This window comes from Camelus dromedarius, chromosome 12 (genome assembly GCF_036321535.1).
Source record: "Camelus dromedarius isolate mCamDro1 chromosome 12, mCamDro1.pat, whole genome shotgun sequence".
Taxonomy (NCBI): Eukaryota; Metazoa; Chordata; class Mammalia; order Artiodactyla; family Camelidae; genus Camelus; species Camelus dromedarius.
In genome coordinates, this window is record NC_087447.1 from 21,668,275 (window position 1) to 21,689,256 (window position 20,982).

The window sequence follows — 20,982 nt, forward strand, 5'->3', positions numbered from 1 at the left end:
TCTCTTTCACATCCTGAGAGCATGGCCTTACAGTCAAGGCGGCCCAGGAAGGTGATAAATTAGTCTTTTGCAAACTGAGGTCAGTCAAAGCAGATTATCTCATTAGGTTTGGATGCAAATTACAATGGGAGATCAGCAGATGCTTTGAAGCAAAACGTTTATTAGCTATGTTCCATTTATCCAGAAACACTGCAGAAAGAAATCTGGCTTGATAGATGATCAATAGTAATTCCCATCTAGTGTTAAATATTATTGTTTAAAAAGTAATGTCCTCTAGGAAGAAATTCTATAGTCCTTGTACTCTGAATGGACTTGTTTTTCCTCCTCTGGCTTTCAGACCACCAATCACTTATTTCAAATGTTTGTTTGCTTGGTTCTTATTAAAGAACTTCAAGCACCTTAAAGAAACGGCATAGTCATTATTTTATGCACCAGTTCCTACTAAAGGTCTTGCCTCATAGTATGCACTCAACACATTATTATGGAAAGAAAGAGGGATCGAAGGGAAGGAGGGAGGAAGGCAGGCAAGATGGAAAGGGGGGGAAATTAACGTTTAAGTAACTCAATTTGATAATAAAAATGTTTAGTTCAAAAAAGTCTAATAATTTTTTTTTCTAAACTTGCTTGCTTATGTCAATCACTTTGGGGCAATCACTTAACTCCTAGCTTCCATGTGGTGAGATTTTCTTTTTAATTCAACTACTATGCATCTCTAAAGGGAGAGGCCAGCCTTTGCCTCGGCCAGGATGTGTCCAGTGTGCTGATTTGGGGGTCAGAGGTCTTGGCTCTCCATGACAAGAGAACAGAGCACTGTTCCTGAGCTTGCCTTTGGAGGGTCCTCTCAGCCAGGTACCAAGCTAGAGCTCTTCTTCAGCCCCCAAACCAATGCCTTGAACCTGCCCTTTCTTACAGAGACAGCTGCCTCACTGACTCATCTATTTATACACCATCTCCAGGCCCCTGTCCTTACTGTCCTGACACTAGCACGTATCCATAACCGTCTCCTCCAACTCTACAGGGATCTAAAGGGGGCTCACGCTGCCATTCCCAGTACCATCCTGCCCCTCATCTTCTCTAAGCTCTGAGGGATTGTATACTCAAGGAGCCCTCAGTGGTCACGGATACACTCCAACTTGAGCTTCACTGTGCAAAGGGGGAGGGTGTCTCAGGAGGAATGAGGGTTTCCACATGGCTCTTCTTATTCCTGAAAGCATCTGGCCCAGAGGCCTTTGTGTAATTCATCACTTATCCTTCTGTACATTCACCAAGCATTACTGAGGGCAGCCATGTGCTACAAATGCCTCCTTATAACCCTACCACCTACCACCTCGTTTCTTTTCATCGCGGTCAACGCCCTCAAATAAGTTAGCATCTCCCTCTCCCCCTTCCCTCCCTTCTCCCACCTCTTTTCTCCCATTCTTTTTAAAAACCCATTCATTATGGCTTCAACCACCACTTGACATTGTTTTGTTAGAGTCCCTAATGATATTCATGTTGTAAAATCCCACGCTTTTTCCAATTTTTGACCTGTCAGCATCATGTGATGCAGCTGACAACTCAATATATTTTATTCACTTTGCTTCTGAGACACCATAATCTTTTCCTGGTTTCCCTCCTGTGTCACTGATCATTCCTGCCTGGATTCATTTGATGTCCTTTCTCTTCTGCCTGGCCCCTTAATGGTGGGATAGCTCCTATACCAGTCCTTGTCCTTACGTCAATTTTTAGGCCTTATTTCATGGGTCTAGTGCAGTCTCATAGCATTTAATGCTTTCTAATTGCTGAAAGCTCCCAGATTTATTCCCTCTCTGAAGATAATGTTGTCTGAAGCGCAACCATACCCACTCAGATCTTACTATTTTAGGATATTTCAAGAACTTTAGGTGCCTATATCTGCATCTTTTCACCAAAGACAGAAATTCTCAGGATGCTGACCCTGCTCAGTCTGCACACACAGCAGGCCAGAACTGCCTCAGCCAATCACAGACAGGAGTTGGCACAGAAAGGCCCGACTTTCCCAACTTTATGGTTGAGTATCTGAAATACACACTTTACAGGGTCTCCCACTATTGCCTAGTGGCATTTAATCTTAATGGCCCAAAATATTTTTTCCTGACTTTTTTAATGGCGGTACTAGGGAATTGAACCCAGGACCTTGTACATGCTAAGCATGCGCTCCTTCTCTGAGCTACATACCCCACCCTGCACTCAGTATGAATTTGCCTGATAACTCACATGTTATTGGCCATCTTCCCTTCCCACTCTCGCTTCCTCACTTCCTTTCCAGTGTTCCCTGAGTTCACCTCCCCAGAAAAATCCTGTGCACTTGCATTCTTGTCTTGAGGTTTGTTTCTGGGATAAAAATAGAGAGGCACTCTCAACTGCAATCTCATAACCAAGTGTGACTTCACATCCCCATTTGGATAGGCACTTCAAAGGGTACATGTCCAAAACTGAGCTTTTGGTCTTCTCTCCCCTGGAAAATGTATTATATTTGTAGCTCCCATCATCTCGTTGATAAAAATCCCATCTTTGCAGTCACGCAGCCTCCTGTCTCTAAATCATTGTGGGCTTATTTATATTTCTCACAGCTCAAAAGCTCTGTACCTTGTCTTGCTCTCCCCTTTTCAGCAGTACTTACCAAATACTACATAATCTGCACATAGATTGTGTAATTGTGTTGTTTTCTATTCCACGGAATGTAAACTCCGTGAAAGACTGAATCTTTGCTGTGTTCATTGGAAATGACCTTGCCTCTTACATGCTCTTAATCTAGCTTATATCCAATTGTTCTTATTTGTGGCATCTCAGATTTATTTTTAGGAAGCATGTGTCTATGTAATTATTTCAACATAGAGAATTGTGAACTTAGATTGAAAGTGAAAACAAATGAAACTAATAATCTTGGTGGCCAGGATCTGTAATGGTCACATAGAAGAAAGTATTTTTATGTTTAGTTGAGTATGTGTGTATACATACATTTAATTAGATACTCTTAAAATATGTATACTCCCTGCATTAATTGGAATGATGAATAGTGGACTCTTTAAAAAGCCTAAGGTCCAATTTGACATATTAACAAAGTCATTTTCTAAATTTTCAAAAGAAAAATTCTGGACAATTATCACTATCAGTTCAAAGAAAGTAAAAGCAAATCTCCCTTTTGATTTTTACTAACAAGAAAAGCCAAAGGAAAGTCTTTGGCATAAATCTCAGAAATTCTGTTTATTTCTTATAGACACATAGGTCCATTTCCCTGTTTAAATACTGGAAATATTCGAAATGCTAAATTGGTATCTAGTGTTTGATTTTGTTTGCTTGTTTATTTTGCTTGTTGGTGATTTTGTTTTTAGGGCATAGTACTGCTTATTTGATAGAAAAACAGATTTTATAATGAATTGTGGATTAATAAAAGCTTAGTTTACTAAGATCAGTTAAGGTATTGCCGTTGTGTGTTATAGAAACAAAAATGGTATGATCACTTCAAATAAGACCCAGCTTTAAGATAAATACACTGACCAATTAGGTGTAACTTACGACATTGTGTTTTGAGTGGCATCCAATGGCCCTTTTACCCTCATAAGGCTCTCTTGGTTGAGGTCCCTCCCCCCAACGTAATCAGTGCCTCATCTGTAGAGGTCACTTGTAATCATCTTTTCCAAACTCTCATTCAATCTCTGATCCTTCTCCACGGGACCTCCAACAGTTGCCACCCCGGCCCTGAGAGCGTATCTAGCGACTCAAGGATACACTTAAAGAAGCAACTTGAGCTTTGTTTTCACCATACCTGTGTTTAATTACCCACATGGATTGTCGTGAACCTTGGGTGACCGTGGTAAACACAGAAACAAACTTCACTAGTTACAAAGCCAATTTCTGTGAACCTCACACTCTCAACCATAAAGGCAAAACTGTTCCCTGTAGGATGCCAGGAAGGATGCAACACGCTACTGGTGCTTCATCTACAGAAGTTGCCCAGTAAATGGTAGTAGCACTATTACTCATTCTGTCTCTCTCTCATAGCTCGGCTTGTTGCACAGCTGAGAACGTTTTCCTGTGTCCTACTTAAACTCTCGCCCACAGTGCTCCTTGTTCGAAATCTGCTTCCTACTTTAGAAAACTACTTGCTAAACTATGTTTCTGCTTCCCAATTACTACATAACAGTTTCTGAATCTCCTTAAATTACCAAAAGCTATAAAGGTTTTAAGGTCAATCAGTAGCAATTATGTGGTTCCTATGGTTACTGCATTTGTTTCTCAGTACTTAAACTGAAATGCTAGCAAAAACTCCTTGTTCTCATTTTTAGTCAACCGTTTCGAACCTGTAGACCCAAAAGGACAATTTAGGACTTGCTTCAGATGAAGTTTATCTTGCGTTCTCCTTACCAAAGGCTTTTTTTACTGAGCGGAATGAAAGGGTGAAAGTGATCACGAGATAGGTTACTTATCTTACTAGTTCTCTTGTCCTTTGTGAGCATTTCACACGCTAGCTACAAATGCTTCCTTTGATTAAAACAGGATCTCTGAAAAGACACATACTTGGTAATATTTTGTTAGTCTATTCTGAGGTGTAGTGATAGTAGAAACACTACAAGACTGTTAAAGTCTCATACCAATCAGCTTTACTTTAACAAATTCACTGCCTCCTTGGTGCAAATTCCTGAGATATTAGGTTAGATACAATGATTGAATCAAGAGATTGTTTCCAGGAAAATATTGGCTCTTTATATATGCCAAATGTTCTATCTAACTGAATTTTAGCTTGTGAAGCACTTACTAACAGCCTGAAGACTTGCTCCCAGTGTTGGATAAAAACTAAATTCCCTTCATCCATCATTAGAGATTGTTTATCAAGATGCTGCAGAGGAATTAGTGTAAGCCTTATCATCATCCAACGTAGCCTAGCTGGATACCTTAACTGGAATGAGTTCTTGAAATTAAGAAGCTTAGTGATAAGGAAAGAAATGTTCATTTTTTTCCCCCTTAGATTCCAGAACAGAAAATCCAACAACAACAAAGCCCAGAGAAACAAATATCCAAGAAGGAAAGTCTTATACTGCAACTGGTTTAGCAATTGTCAATCATGAGATCAGTAACTATCACATGGGAGAGAAAGAGATGCAAACCAAAAAATCAAAAGCAGGTCTGGTCTGCTTAGTATTAAAATGAGCAAAAACCTTGAATTTAGAGAATACAAAGAGGATACCCAAATGGTCAACAAACATATAAAAAGGTTCTCAACAACAGTACTTAAAGTGCAAATTAAAACCACCATGAGATATCACTAAACTGCCACTAGATTGGCTAAAACTTTAAAATGAAATACTACTTAGTGCTGACAAATATGGTGAACAACTGGACTCCTATGCTGAGAAGCTAGAGCCACTTGGGTAGGCACAGCAGGAAAGACTAGCAGCAGAATCGCCCTCATCAGGTTGCTGATTCAAAGAATCGTTAGCAATTAAACAGTTGTTCAACACAGCTGTTTTTAACCTATTTTTGACAGTTTATTTATACAGAAGAATTTAATTTGTACAGGATATGTGAATCAGTCTCTTATTTTACGAGTAACAGTGCAGTTTTCACAAAACCTAAAATAAGCTAGGACTGTTAAATAATGTATCCAAACATCTCTCTTGATCCAGCCCTCAAAGCTCATTTGCACTACAAGGGTCTTGTCCTGTGCTATAAAACATTCAGTGTGGGGTTACAGTTACTGATTGAAAGAACCTAATATTTAAAAAGAACACACTGAATAGGTTAATTTGTAAGCTACTCCTTTCATTATGAAGTGAACAAGAAATGCATTCAGCTCCTGCAAGTTTTACTTACTGTCATGAAAGAATGACAATTCCACTGAGTCTGAAAGCCAACCAAGACCTATCTGTCCAGCCAAGTCAGATTTTAAAGTCAGGTTGCATTTAATTTCAACACAGACATTGACACAGGTATTCAATGTTTCTTTACAAAAGGTAGTACCTTTTACCACCCAAACAAAACGCACTGAGAAGATCAAGAAAATCAGAGGGCAGATTATTTGAGGTGACGTGTTCTCAGCGAATGTCACAGCAGCTGCTGGAGCACTCTGGAACTGCCAGACCTCAACTCTGACAGCATTTCACTCCTGTACGTTTCCAAGGATCCAAGATGCACTTGGATTAGTACATTAATGTGGAAAGCCATTTCTTCAATAAAATGAACAGAAGCCAACAGAAGAGAGAACTCCTATAAATGTAAGTTACATACCTGGGTAAAATTCTGTCCAAAACCAGTTGTTCAGCTCTACCTTTTGAGCATATTTAAATGTGGAGTTACATTAGATCACTAGACAATGAGACTTTTCTTCTCTCTTCCTCCACCCTGGCTGCCTCTTTTTGACCCAAAATATACTTGGTTTTGTCTATAGCATAGAACTCTACCATATTACCTCCGTTATATGAGATTCACATTCCATTGTGACAGTGACACTTCGGGAAGTTTAAAGCATTTCCATTTGCTTGCTTTATTGTATTTATTATGGTATTGTTCTTAGGTTTCTCTGTTTGACTAAGCAGAAGATATTGTGATTTTCCTACAAAATGTCTAGGATTGACCTTTAAATATCACTGTAGGATTAACAGCCAATTGTAATATTTGTTCAGATTTTTTTTTTAAACATCAGAGACATCAAGAATCAGGCTTATTTAAATAACCAAAATAATAAAACATTTAGCAAAGTGGAAGAGGCTATTGTTCTTAGGTAAACTGTTACTTTCTACCAAATCAGTTATAGTTGGGGTCATGTTGTTAACACCACCATTCATGAGTTCATTTTGGGAAATCTAAAAGACAACATCACCCTGAAACAACACTTAGCAGTTTAAGGTATTTCTGAATACCAGTACTCAGAAATAACCTCAGTAACCTTTACCGGAAGCTCATGTATTTTTACTGATTGTGGAGTAATTGTGATTGCTGGTTTGTTTGTCAAACCAGAGAGCCAATTTTTATGTTTAACATTATATTATTTTAATAATATTAAATGTAAAAATTATAATGGAAAATTTCACTAAAAATGCAAAACAACCAAGAACAAGAATTTTTTTTTTTAAGAACTTTTACCTAGGAATTTTTTTAGGAAGGTTTTTTTTGGGGGGGGGGTGTCAAGATTCAGCGTGTCATTCGATTTCTTTTAATTTTATTTTTTATTGAAGTGTAGTTGATTTACAACATTAGTTTCAGCAGAATGATTCAGTTATAAATATACATACATACTTTTTTTTCTGATTTTTTTCCATTATATGTTATTACAAGAAGTTGAATATAGTTCCCTGTGCTATACAGTAAGTCTTTATTGTTTATTTTAAATATAGTAAGGTGTATCTGTTAATCCCAAACTTACTAGGAAGGATTTAGAACCATCCTGAAGATTACCAAATCACACGATATTGCCAAACCTTCTTGAGTGAGCTTCTGGATATTTGGCTGTCAGAAGAACATTCAGCTCAATTTGTTCAAAACTAAGCTTATTATATTTACCCATCATTTCTCAGGTGCCCATATACTTCCACTGCCCTCATATGAGTAAGCTGCATCACCATCTACCCAGTTGATCATGTTAGAAGCCTGGGAGCCATTCTTGAATTCTGCCTTTCTTTCCCTCTACCCGCTGCATAAAATCACTAGGTCATGCTCATTCTGTCTCCTGAAGGTCTCTCTGATCCACTCATTACCTGTAGCTGCTACCCCAGACCAGGGTCATCATTCTTCTCCTGGACTATTGTCTTTCAACCGATCTCACTTCCTCCACTCTTCTCCACCAAGTCCAGAGTGTTTCCAAAACACGAATCTGATTGCATAATCCTCCTCCTTCACCACTTTCCAGTGACTTTCAGAGCCATTGCCTTTTGGATTTAGGCTCGAATGACCCTAAAATACCTTTGTGATCCTGCCTGTCTCTGTTCCCATCTTGCAATCCTCCTCTCACAGTCTACAATATTCACACAATTTCTGTTTTTGACCAGGTCATACTTGTATCATGCATCAAGGCCTCGCATTTTTCGTTGTAGATACTTTCCTCTCCCCTCTCACTAACTTGCCTGCTTATATATGTTCCATGACTACCCCTCACACATCTGCACACACATACATACACATACCCACATCCTGTTGTCCCTGAAGAAGCTTCCCTGCCCTGAGCGTCTGCAGCAGCCTCTACTACCTCTATCATGCAGCTTTCTCTGCTATATTATAAATGTTTATTTCCTCCAATAGACAGAAAGTTCCCAAAAGTTAGGAACTGATATTTCCCATTGCCTACTGAATGCCTGTGAAAGTGCCTGCTCTGGGGTAGATGTTCAAAAGATACACAATAAAAGAAAAACAGAGAAAGTACATTAATACATCCCACAGACGGCCTACTTCAAATTACAGATGGCTTAGGTAAGGTCTCAAACAATAAACTGAATAATGCAAAGATGTGTTTGCACACAGACCCCTAAACATCTGGCATTCTGTATTTCTGATTTCCTAAAGAGATAGTATTCTCTATTGCTAATCAAAGAGCACATCATTTGCTTTAGATGCCACATTTAGTATTGGAAGACTTGTATCTAGTGGTGCAATTCCGTCTGATATAAAACGATCCCGCTTGTTCTTGGCTGTGGGCTGCAGAGTTGCCTATGAATAATGCTAGGTTTATTTTCTCATGCATGATCTCTGAATTTGCTCTAATATCTTGGAAAATATTCATCTGAGATGATATATTCATATACCGTAAAGTGTGGAAAACACAATTTGTGCCTAACTAAAAAAATTTTTAAGACAGGCTATCAAAAAGCCAATTTGTGTATGGTTGAAACTGAACATGATTTCTCTAGGATGTGTGATTTTAAGAACTGTGTTTATTTATGGACCTAATTGGTGTTCAAAGATTATTGTAAGCTCCTTGAAGAAAAGGATAATGCTTTAATTATGGTCTCTTGGCAAACAGTAGGAAATCAATCAACATTTAGATAATAAAGGAGGAATAATAGCAAAACAGAAAAACAGATATATAATGACAACTAAATCAGACACTGATCTTAAACCAAAGATACCAAATTAAGAGTTGGCAGTACTAACATTTGTGTTCTTGGCCATCTGAACTACTGGTATCCATCTCAGTTAAAATACTTTAAACTTACTTCTAAAACAAAACAAAACAGAATTTTCTTTGATAAACAGCTTTTTATTGTATGGAAATGTGATAGAGATTTAGGGTTTACTTCTTCTGAACACTGAGGATTATACTTCCCTGAGCTCATGCGTTCAGTCTGGGCCATATAACTATTTCTAGTCAATGGCTTTTAAGCAAACAACGGGTATCACTTTCATCCCAAATAATTTCAGAAAGAGACCCTCAAGTGCTTTCCCCGCCTCTGCTAAACCAAGGAATTCCCACAATTTAGAGGGTGCAGCTACATGATGGATAGAGATTGCTAATCTGTACTGCTGAGTGTTGTTATGCAAGACATCCATCCATACCTACAGGGGACTTTTAACATTTTTGTCATTTTAAGTCTGAGATTCGGGGACTCTTTGTTATCACAGCATAGCCTGAACTATCTCGGTTAATACTGCCCAAGTTTTCAGTTATCAAAGGCATTAAAATTGTACAAATGTACTAAAACTTAACAAGGAAGAAAGTATTCAGAAATCAAAGTATTTTAGTTTCACCTTTCTGAGACTACGCTCTCTGAAGTTTCTTGGTCTAAAAAAAAATCTCTTCTTGAATAAAGTGACTCAGTGTCTAAGTAAGTCTTTAATTGCCTTGATATTTAACAGATGCAATAGAGAAGTTAATATAGACAGTGAATGTAGTCTTAAGCAGCTACCCTAGGGAGGTACAAAAACTGGTTGCTAGTAGAGGTGACCTTTAACACAAGAGCAGAACAGTACTGGTCACCTTAGGGATTTAACGTGGTTGTTTAAGAGAGGAGATTGCCTTTTGAAGGTGGCCTTTGGCATCTGTTGCTGTATTTATGCTGTCAGTAATTCAGCCAACACTGTGACTTTCTGTTCCAAAAAAGCAGACCATGATAAAATGAACTACTGTATTTTTAATTAAAAAATTAGAAAATGCTGTTGTCAGTAGTTTAAAGCTTCAGACTGAAAGGAACCTTAAATATTTTTTTTTCCCAGATTAGGAAGCTTTGATCCAAAGAATATCTTGTCAGAGACAAGACAAGAACCCAGGTCTCCAAATTCCCAGGCCAGTGTACTCCCATAAATATTTAAGAATGACGGGATTATTTACAACTTTTGATTTTTTAAAATTATGAGTCAAAAATCTGGCCTTAATTTTTTGCTTTTTGATTCATATGGGAGATGAAGATGACTGGGCAACAGATAACTTTACCCCTCTAACACCAACAGCCTAACCAAGACTAAAAGAGCTGCACCATCTCTTGGTATTAACATAAGAGGCTGATGGCTCTTGAGAAAATAACAGTACATCAGGCCCAAAAGGGAAGAGCAAATGAAAATGCAAGTCTGAAAATGTCTACCTTGCACACACTCTTCCTTCCTGTCGCCAGTGAAATTAACACTGCCTCAAGAGATCCTTCCTTGGCCCTCCATAGTACACAAAGCTGGTTTCATGGGCATGCAACCTGTGTAGCTGTGAAGAGTTCTATGCTTGCTCTGTCACTATCCTCAAAGTCTCCTTCAGTTTTGAACAAGGTGCCCTGCATTTTCATTTTACATAGGACTCTGCAAATTATATAGCCAGTCTTGATACTATGCTAATTCTCTCTGGTGTTTGCACTCATAACATCCTGTACTTCTTTCATGGCAAATACTGACATAATTAAATACAGCCACACTATCTCTTTTCAGTCTTAGTAGTGTTAATCCCCGCGTAACACGAATTGGTCTTATCTTTTCCACTATTTTTATCCAAATCACTTAGTGGAGTTCCTGGATTAAAACAGAGGCTTTGATCAGTAGATGGATGAATAAGTCAGTGAATTAGTAATTTTGAGTAAATGAATGAATAAAAGAAACTTGGGGAAAACTTTTGGTTTGAACAGGATGGTAGACAACTGGAGTCTTTCTGGGTACCAGAAAAATTAAAGTCGATACATACAGTAGGAGTAAATTACAGTGAGTTCTGAAAGCCAAGTCAAGAATCTGATACTTGTCACATGAGGAAATATAGTTGTTATTAGCTTTTGATAATCATGGTAACATGTTGATTGCTTGTGTTTACAGACTGAAATTTTATATCCTTAAACACTGTATTCCCTCTGCTTTCTTAGTAGGAATAAACCCTGGCATATTTTAATACAGAGTAACATATTCATTTACTTTCAAACATATCACATACTTTATTTGATTTAATCCTCACAAAACTCTGCAGTGCTGGTTCTCATTTTTCACATAAAGAAACTGAGGCTCCAAAAAGATAAAATAATTTTCCCAAGGTAACATCAGAAAAGAAAGGTATAGGATTTGAAAACATGTTTCCTTGAGAAAATTTCTCAAAATCTTCCTACAGTTTAAAGATGCTTCCCTAGTCTAAGCATTTGCTTTTTACGTGACTGTCTAGCTACTTTGTAGGCACTAACACTGTATGTGGAGGGAAATCAGACTGGCAGAATGTGGTACCACCAGCTACAAATTCTACTGCAGACATTTTCTAGATGAACTAAGTCTTAAAAGAGCCTGACGCATGTCTTTGGAAATACGTTGTCAGTCTTGGAAAAAAGGTAAGAAATTGAGACTAATTCTCATCACCCAAAGATATTCCAATTACAAATACAGTCACTTTTTTTTTTAAGAGAAAACTGAAGGAAAGAAAAGATTTATGGCCAGAGCAAGATTATGGCCAGATAAGCAAAAGAACTTATCTTTCCTAAGCACTGCAGTATTTAAAGAAAATTGACCTCCAATTAAGTAAAGAAAACAAGACATAGCAAGTTAATTTGACCATAATTTCATCTAATTGAATCGTATAATTAGTAATAAAATGTGTAGATCCCATCACATTGAGATAGCTCTTAGGAACAGAAAAAAAGACTCTGTAAATGTGCATCATTACCTGTACCCCAAAGCCTGTTATTGATAGTTTTATAACATTATTACTATAATCAACCTTTAATTAAATTTTTTATTATGTTGTCTTTGCTCAGTGTAGAAACGAGTTGCAGTCCTGCTACCTAGATGGCAAAGAAAGAAGGAAGTCACCTAGGGTCCTCGATGGGTAGAAAATCAGTGTGATGTGAGAGTTGGATGAATAAACTAGTTCTCCTGCATAACTATAAAGTCTTCACTTCATTCCATACACCAAAGTAAATCCAACTGTATTAAAGGGATACACATAAAAAATGAAAACATGAAGTTACTAGGTTAAGAGTATGGGATCAGAAAATTGCGGATCTCATTCAGCTCCATTGCTTATTAGCTGTGTGATGTTGAGCGTCATAATTTTAACATCTCTACCTCAGTCTCCTCATCTGCAAGATGAACATGTATTTTATAAAATTGTGAGGGACTAACTAGTGAGACAGTGCACGTAACATTAGGACGTTCCACAGACACACGGTCAGGGTACAGTAACGTCAGACACCACTGTTACAAACCTCCTTGCACAGATTACTTTGTCAGTTATAATGTAGCACATCTAAGTAGAAGTATTAGGTGAGAAAACCACTGAGTTTGAATTTGAATGTTGAAAACAATATCTAAGTAAATCCAGAAAAAGTCAGTTTTTCTACTTGACATTTTTAGTGCATACATGGATAGGTGCTTTTTACTTTCTGACAGAATTTACATCCAGTGACAGTCACAGGTGTTAAATGCGCAATTTGATGGGTGTTGACAAATGCATAAGCCTACACAGCCAGTAATTCTATGAGGGGCATGCGGAATATTTCCATCATCCCAGGAAGTTTCCTTATAGCCTTTCCTGTCAATCTCCACCCGGCAAACAGAAACCTTGCCTTGATGCCTATCACAGTGGCTTGGTTTGCCTGTTCACGAGTTTACTGTAAATGAATTCACACATTATGTACTCCTCTCTGAAAGCCCTATTCCCCCTCAGTATAACATAACCCCGTGGGTAAATCTCAAGAACACCTATCAGTAGTTTATCCTTTTTCTGGATGTAGTGTTACTCAGTTATATGAATATACCACAATTTGTATATTCATTGCTCTACTGAGAGAGATTATTTTTTCCAGTTTCTTTTCCTTGAATTCCTTAAACATATTTACAATGGGTGTTGTAAATTCCTAGTCTTCTAATTCCATCAGATGGTCTTTTTATATTGATGACTGTTTTTCTGTCGTACTTTCCTCCTGCTTCACGTACTTAGTGTTTATTGTATGCTTGGATAATATGGATAATACACTGGGGACATCTGGACCATAAGTGTCTTGGTTCAATTCATATTGTGTTTCAGACAGGCAGTTACATTCCCAGCAAATCATCATCCTTTCATGCTTTTGTTTTCCCTCGTCATTTCATTATGGAAACTTTCAAACATACTGAAAGTTTAAGAATTGTACAATAAAAACCCACAAACCACCATCTAGATTCTACAGTTGTTAACACTGTACTATATTCGTTTGATTATATATATTCGTTTGATCACTCATATCCATGTATTCATCCATTCATCTCAACATTTTGATGCCTTCCAAAGTGAGCTGCAAACATCACTATCCTTCACACCTAAAGAGTTTAGCATGTCAAGCTTTTTTATTCTTTATTTATATGGATCTATATTATAGATTATGTCCTTAGTCCTAACACTAGGCTGTGGTCCTTACCTTCAAAGTGAGCATTTTCTGTAGCCTCAGTTAATGCCTGAGTTTCTCACCAAGATGACTCCAGCTGGGGTATCACTCCCAGGTCCCCCAGCACTGCCTGACCCCTGGTGTCTCTGTTCAGGTCTCAGCCGCACAGCAGCCATTCTTCATGGAGTCTGGCTCCATGTATGTGCAGCACAGCCCAGTCGTCAAGCCATTCTCCCTCAGGCAGACAGCTGGGGGTCCTTCTATAGGCAGGTCTCTTTCTGTGCAGGGTGCTCGACAAGCACCAGCTGGTTTACCGCCCCAGAACTTACCACCCTTGTACTTTACAGCTAACCTGTGTCCTGCTGAGAGTTCTCCTTGTAACAATGGCTAGAATAACACTGCCCGAAAGAGCTCTCTGCTGATGAAAATGTTCTGTATCTGCACTGTCCAACATGGAAACCGCTAGCCATCTATGGTTATTCAGCACTGGAAACGTGACCTGGGAACTGGATCTATAATTTTAATAATTTTAACTTTAACTATCGCATGTGGTTAGTAAGTACCACATTGGTCAGTGCAGATCTAGAAAATGACCAAGGAGAGAGCAAGCAAGTGCCCCATCCAGTACTTGCCTTCTCCCAAGGATCACATTTCTGTGGCCTATTGGTCCATACCTGAGAAAATTCCCTTGTATTTTGTCCAGTTTTGTAGCTGTTTTTCCTGGAGAAAGGCAGTTATGCTTGGAACCATAATGGCTTTTGTTTACCTGAAAAATATGAATTCAGCTAAATATGCAATTCTGATTGCCTAGTAAAATAGCAAAAAATAATAGAATGATTCCATCAGAACCGTGCCAGATCAGATAGCGTCATACACATTCCGGTGCCTTGTATTGTCTGACTCCTCAGATAATGCATTTTATCTTTTGCATAAGGTATGGGCAATCTTAAAATTCTGAGTGACTCAAACTTAACCTTAAAGAGTTATTTCACAAAAATGGGGATAAAGCTGTATTCAAGGAATAAACAAAGGCAAAATAAATCAAATCAAATTGCTGCATCATCATTTGGCCTTGACAAAGGAGCCCAGAACAGCAGTCCAGGTAGAAGCCAGTTCCATGAGCTTCCTTTATGTCCTCAGGTCCTATGTTCACCTTTATCACAGCATATGCAATTCAGAATTTAGTTACCCTTGTTAGACTGCGAGCAACTTGAGGCAAGCCTTTCATACATCCCTAGTTCCCAACAGAGTGTCCTACATAGTACATCAAACATATGCTAAATAACAAGTAAGAGAAATACTTATTCCATCTGTGTCTTTAAGAAAGTAGACTGGTTAAGAAGGCGCAAAAGATACATGCACCCCCAATGTTCGTAGAAGCAATATATTCAATAGCAAAGACATGGAAGCAACCTAAATGTCCATCGACAGATGACTGGATAAAGAAGTTGTGGTATATTTATACAATGGAATACTACTCATCCATAAAAAGGAATAAAATAATGCCATTTGCAGCAACATGGGTGGACATAAGGATCATCATTCTAAGTGAAGTAAGCCAGAAAGAGAAAGAAAAATACCATATATCACTCATATATGGAATCTTAAAAAAAAAAAAAAGAGGACACTAATGAACTCATCTACAAAACAGAAACAGACTCAGTTTTATGGTTACTGGGGGAAAGGGGGGTGGGAAGGGATAAATTTGAGTTTTAGATTTGCAAATGTTAGCCACTATATATAAAAATAGGTTTTAAAAAATTTCTTCTGTATAGCACAGGGAGCTGTGTTTAATATCTTGTAATAACCTTTAATGAAAATGAATATATGCATGACTGGGACATTGTGCTGTACACTATAAATTGATACATTGTAACTGACTATACTTCAAAAAAAAAAAAAGGCACAGAAGTATTAAAGCCTTATTTTCCTCTCAGGTTGGTGAGAATGGAAGAAAGTTGCAGAACACCTTACCACTGAAGGCAGATCACAGGAATCACAAGAAAGAGGAATTGTTCTCAAGACTGATTGCTCAAACTTAGGCCCACAGAGTTCCAGTTTTGACCTTCAACAGACACAATTTCACACACAGAATGCAACCTCCCCTTGTTGGATGATAAAGATGTTGCTTTCACTTCAAAATGCAGCCTTCCTTAGAAACTTTCACTTTCTAAGCCCAAAATGTGGGTGTGTACCAGAGAAAGCTGTGTTCAAGCAGCCAGTCATGCTTCCCCTATACATTTATGGTGTCTCTCATTAAGTTTCTCGTTTGTACAATGACCTAAACCCAGAGTGCTTGCACAGTATTAATAAGATGTTCTATCCATTTTCTGTTTAACTTTACTACTTAATTTTTTGCCATTGCACATTTTGCTTAATTCAGTTAGATGTGTGGTTTCTTCTTTAGGTCTCAAAAAAATGATCAACTCCCTCTGCAATTATAAGTAACCTTACAGAGAAATGAATAAAGACTCAGCTATGCAGTGTGTTAAGTGTAAGCGACACTGAAATTGGGAATAGATCTCTACCAGCTCAGTGCAACGTGAAGGAAGATGAAGACTTGATATGAATTAGATTTCAATAGGTTCACGTAGAGAAGCATTTTCCCCATTTCACTCTACTTCCAAACGTAGTAAGCTATCTTAATATACATATATCTTAAAATACGCTTCTGATGCTGAAATTCTTTGCCAAAAAAGTCACTGCTGTATTTGACTGCTTTATTATTTATAATTTGTTTTGTCATTTTTGTATCAAATGCACTAATACTTGAAGTAGTGAACATGCACATAATTTTGAGCCATTTGCTATTCTTCTTACCAAAAATTTTTGGAATTAGTTCTATTATAATTATTCAGGATAAGTTGAAATGTCAGTTTTCAAATTGCAAGTACATAGAGCGCCCTCTAGGATAAAGAGGAAGAGATTTCACAAACACCACACATTAATTTTTAGATTTAGCTTTAGTTTCCAACTTCAGGTTCATATATTTCTTTCTTTACTGTCACTTATAACTGCCTCTTGCATGTCGATGTCTACTGATGGAGACAGTTGCTAAAATTTGACTATAGTTGGATGTTAGATTTTTCAAACGTTCCTGGTAAGTAAGGTTTAGTATTTGAATTGCTGATTCAGGTGTTTTACTGTTATCTGACAATCTCTGTAAATGTAGTAAATTCCACAGCGCCTAAATATTTGGCAAAGGCGATTTCTAAGATGATTTAGAAAAATAACAAAATAGATTATGTGGACAGTCAGTGAGGTCTCAGGGAGAGGAAAGGAAAAGCGACCACATCGAATCAGTAGCACTGATCACACTGGCGCTAACAGCCTAGAGAAGCAAGCTGACTTGATTGTAGAAAAACCAAAGAATTGCATTTGATTTCTCTGTGAGTCTAAACTATATTCAATATCTTGTAATAGCCTATAATGAAAAAGAATATGAAAAGGAATATGTGTATGTATAACAGAATGACTACGCTATACACCAGAAGTTAACATTGTAAATCGACTATGCTCCAATAAGAAAAGAATTCCGTTTGTAGTTAACTTTATGAAGAGGGGTTCAAGTGGATTATGAATGGTTATTAGTAATCCAAACACACTTCTTGACATGCCTGCTCCCTCAAGAATACAAGTAGATAATTAATGCGATAGCAAGATGTTTTCTTTAGATGAGTGCGAGGAAGCATGGTTTTACATCTTGTCTTATTATCCAGCACACACACTAACTTGATAACTTCTTGCAAAAGAGTTCATGTTTTCCTGCTTGATTGCCCTAAGATTGTTCCTGCTATTGCCTTGATGAACTTTTCTTCTGCTTGGAGAGAAACAAATACTGCTTGGTCTTTGAAGGAAGTAGGTCAACTGGTCATTAGCAGAAGTAGTATTAGGTGTGTGGGATCCAATCAGGTTGTTTCTTTTTTGTGTAATCCCCTGCTCACATTTGCTACTAAAATTTTAGAAAATGTCTTGACTTTAATTTGACAATCCTTCCTCCCCAGGATGTAAGTTTTGACTTTCTCACATACACAACTCTCAAAATCTTCGTGTATCATAAGGTGGATCTTCTGTCATAGCAGCAGTGATGTTAGACAGTTTGGGAACGATCCTTGATGATTATTCTGTCCTGCCTGAGATTCTGCTCTCTACTCCTAGCCTGTTCAAGCCCACTTATTTCTTGTCCCATGTCTGTTATGCCATTCGAAACTGGGATATTTGACAAGGTTTTTAAAACATATGTTTTATTATAAACTACCTATTTTAATGATACATATTTTTAAAACAGAAAATAGAAGCAAACAAAACATCAAAGTACCAAAAGTCTTATAAGAGAAGCCTCCACCCCATTTTTCTGCATATCCTGCTTTTAAAAACACAAATTTAATGAGAATCTCCATCTGTGGAGACCCCTTCCATGGGTTTCCATAGCCCACAGGACAAGCTGAACGTTTCTTACTGTGGCAAACTAAGCTCTTCATGCTCAGGCTCCTTCCAAATTATTCTGTACAATCTCAGAATTCTAATGCAGTGGTTCTCAAACTTGAGCATCTATAATACCTCCTCTCATCTGAATCTCCTTTGTTTTTATGCAAAACCCTAGGCAGTGTGCTTTGCTATTATGATCAAGAAGGTCTAAAATAGGGCCCTCAAATGTGCATTTTTACTGTGCACTCTGGGAGATTCTGGTGCAAGTGGCTGCCAAGCCGGCCTGAGAGTCTCTCTCTTAGCATCAGTGTTCACGACTGGCCCTCTTACTACTGCTTCACACGTGCTATTTCCTCTATAAGGGAAGCATTACTCTTTTTTTCATGTAACATATTCCTAATAATCTTTCAAGACTAAAACATCAGCATCGATAAAATTTGCTTAAAGGTAGAGACAAAAATAAGGCTTCTCTTATATAAACCCACTCCTTTAAACTCTACAGTGTTGCTTTTTTTTTTCTTTCAGTTTTGAACTAAAACTCTAGAATAAAAACAAAGGGAATACTTCTTCTAAGGAGAATTTTTTGAAAGCAAGCTCTGAAATTATAGATCTTTTTTCTTAGGAGCCCCAGTGCTATACCAGGCACTGCAGAAGTCAAAACAGTAGAAAATAGAGTCTTAAGGAACTCACTAACAAAGATCAAGACAAAGTATCCTAGAGAACAGAACTGTAGTTAGTTAATGCCTAAGCTTTATATTATACACCTGTCTGAAGTCAAGGTTCTCTGGAAAAATACAATAGGAAATACACAGTCTCTCTCAAAGAAAGAGGGAGACCCAATGCAAGCACATTTAATGGGCCAAAGACAAACTGATCCTAAAAAAAGGTAAAATGTAATTATGGTAAATTTACCCCAGTGATATCAGGGAAGATTGAAGATCTGAAGACGTCCACAGTAAAGCTTGATGAGAAGATGTATGACAATCATACAAACATACTAGACTTGGATACAGAGATGAAAAATGGAGTTTGGTTGCAGTTGGTGAGGGAGGGAGGGGAAAAAATGAGGTCATCTGCCCATTTTCTAATTGGGTTATTTGTTTTCTTGGTATTGAGTTACGTAAACTCTATATATTTTGGATTTTAACTCCTTATCAGACACATCACTCGCAGACATCTTCTACCACCCAAAAAGCTGTCATCTAGTTTTGCTGATGGTTTCCTTCATGGTGCAAAACCTTTAATTATGTCCAATTTGTTTATTTTTCTTCCTTTTCTTTGCCTGAGGAAATAGATACAAAAAAATTGCTAATACTCAAGTCATAGAGTGTACTGCCTATGTTTACTTCATGTTTACTACAATGCGATATCACCTCACAACTTTCAGAAAGGGTAATATCAAAAAGACAAGAAAAAATAAGTATTGACAAGGAGATGAAGGGAACCCTGGTACACTGTTGGTAGGAATGTAAATTGGTGCAGCCACTCTGAAAAATAGTATGGAGGTTCCCCACAAAACTGGAAATAGAACTACCATATGATCCAGCAATTCTACTCCTGGGCTTATACTGGAAGAAAATGAAAACACTAATTCAAAAAGACACATGCACCCCAACATTCATAACAGCATTATTTACAATAGTCATGATATGGAAGCAACCTAAGTGTCCATTAACAGATGAATGGATAAAGAAGATATGGTACAGGTATAGTGGAATATTACTCAGCCATTAAAAAGAATGAAAATTTGCCTCATGCAACAACATGGATGGACCTGGAGGGTATCACGCTTAGTGAGATAAGTCAGACAGAGAAATGAAATATTCAGTGTTTTTACATGTATGTGGAATCAAAAAAAAAGAAAAAGAAAAATGAATGCAACAGAGATTCAGATTCAGAGACTAAACTAGTAACTGATGGAGAAAGGAGTGGAGGGAGGGGCAAGATAAGGGAAGGAGATTGAGAGGTACAAACTACTAGGTATAAAATAAGATACAAAGATGTAATGTACAGCACAGGGAATATAATGAATATAATAACTTTAAATGGAGTATAACCTATAAAATTATAAAATTCACTATGTTGTACACCTGAAACAATAAAACACTATAAATCAACTATTTAAAAAAAACCAAAAAGCTCCAGAAAAAGAAGATAAAAATGAAGGGAAGTGGGAGAAAGAAGAGTCAGAAGGAAGAAGGAAAGAAAGGAGAAAGAAAAATAATGTGCAAAATACAGTGGAAGACAACTTGGAGGAAAAACACAGCCCAAGGAAGGAAGTACATTCAAGCAAAGGCTTAAAATTTTAGACGAGCTTTAAGAGAATGAGACCTTTTTTTATGTAAAGTTTAAAAAGGCATTAAAGATGACTTGACTAACAGATTTACATAGAAAGTGAGACCACAAAGCTAAGGAGATGTTCAAAGTAACCCCACCACGGAAAAAATAAAAAATTGAGACTGGCATGTCTGAAAGTGTAACCAGTGCGATAGATAAAAGGCTCAGGTAAACACATGCAAAGAAAAATGACAGATTACAGCAATTAGAAAAAAGAAGTATAAACAGGGGACAAAGACCTATGTGTGTATAATTTGCAGGGAATTTTCCCTGAAGAATTTAGCACATCAAAGGGGCACGCGTTAACAACAACAAAATGTTGGCAGTGAGCAACACTGGGAAATACACCAGGTAAGTTATCAAACTTCATGAATTAAGGACGAAAGTCGCAAAGTACACAGGCAAGGAAAGCAAATCATTAGCAAGAAGAGAAGTCAGACTGGCCTCGGGCTTCTCT

At 37.6% G+C, this 20,982-nt stretch overlaps 1 long non-coding RNA gene across 2 annotated transcripts in view; it reads left to right on the top strand.

The window, feature by feature from the left end:
- LOC116155321 (uncharacterized) overlaps positions 1-16,088 on the top strand; it is a 98,018-nt gene extending 81,930 nt beyond the window's left edge. For both annotated transcript variants that reach the window (XR_010383358.1, XR_010383357.1), the window contains 2 exons: positions 5,973-6,233; positions 15,698-16,088. This is a non-coding gene — a long non-coding RNA (uncharacterized LOC116155321). The remainder of the gene's footprint in view (positions 1-5,972; positions 6,234-15,697) is intronic.
- Positions 16,089-20,982: the final 4,894 nt, after the last annotated feature.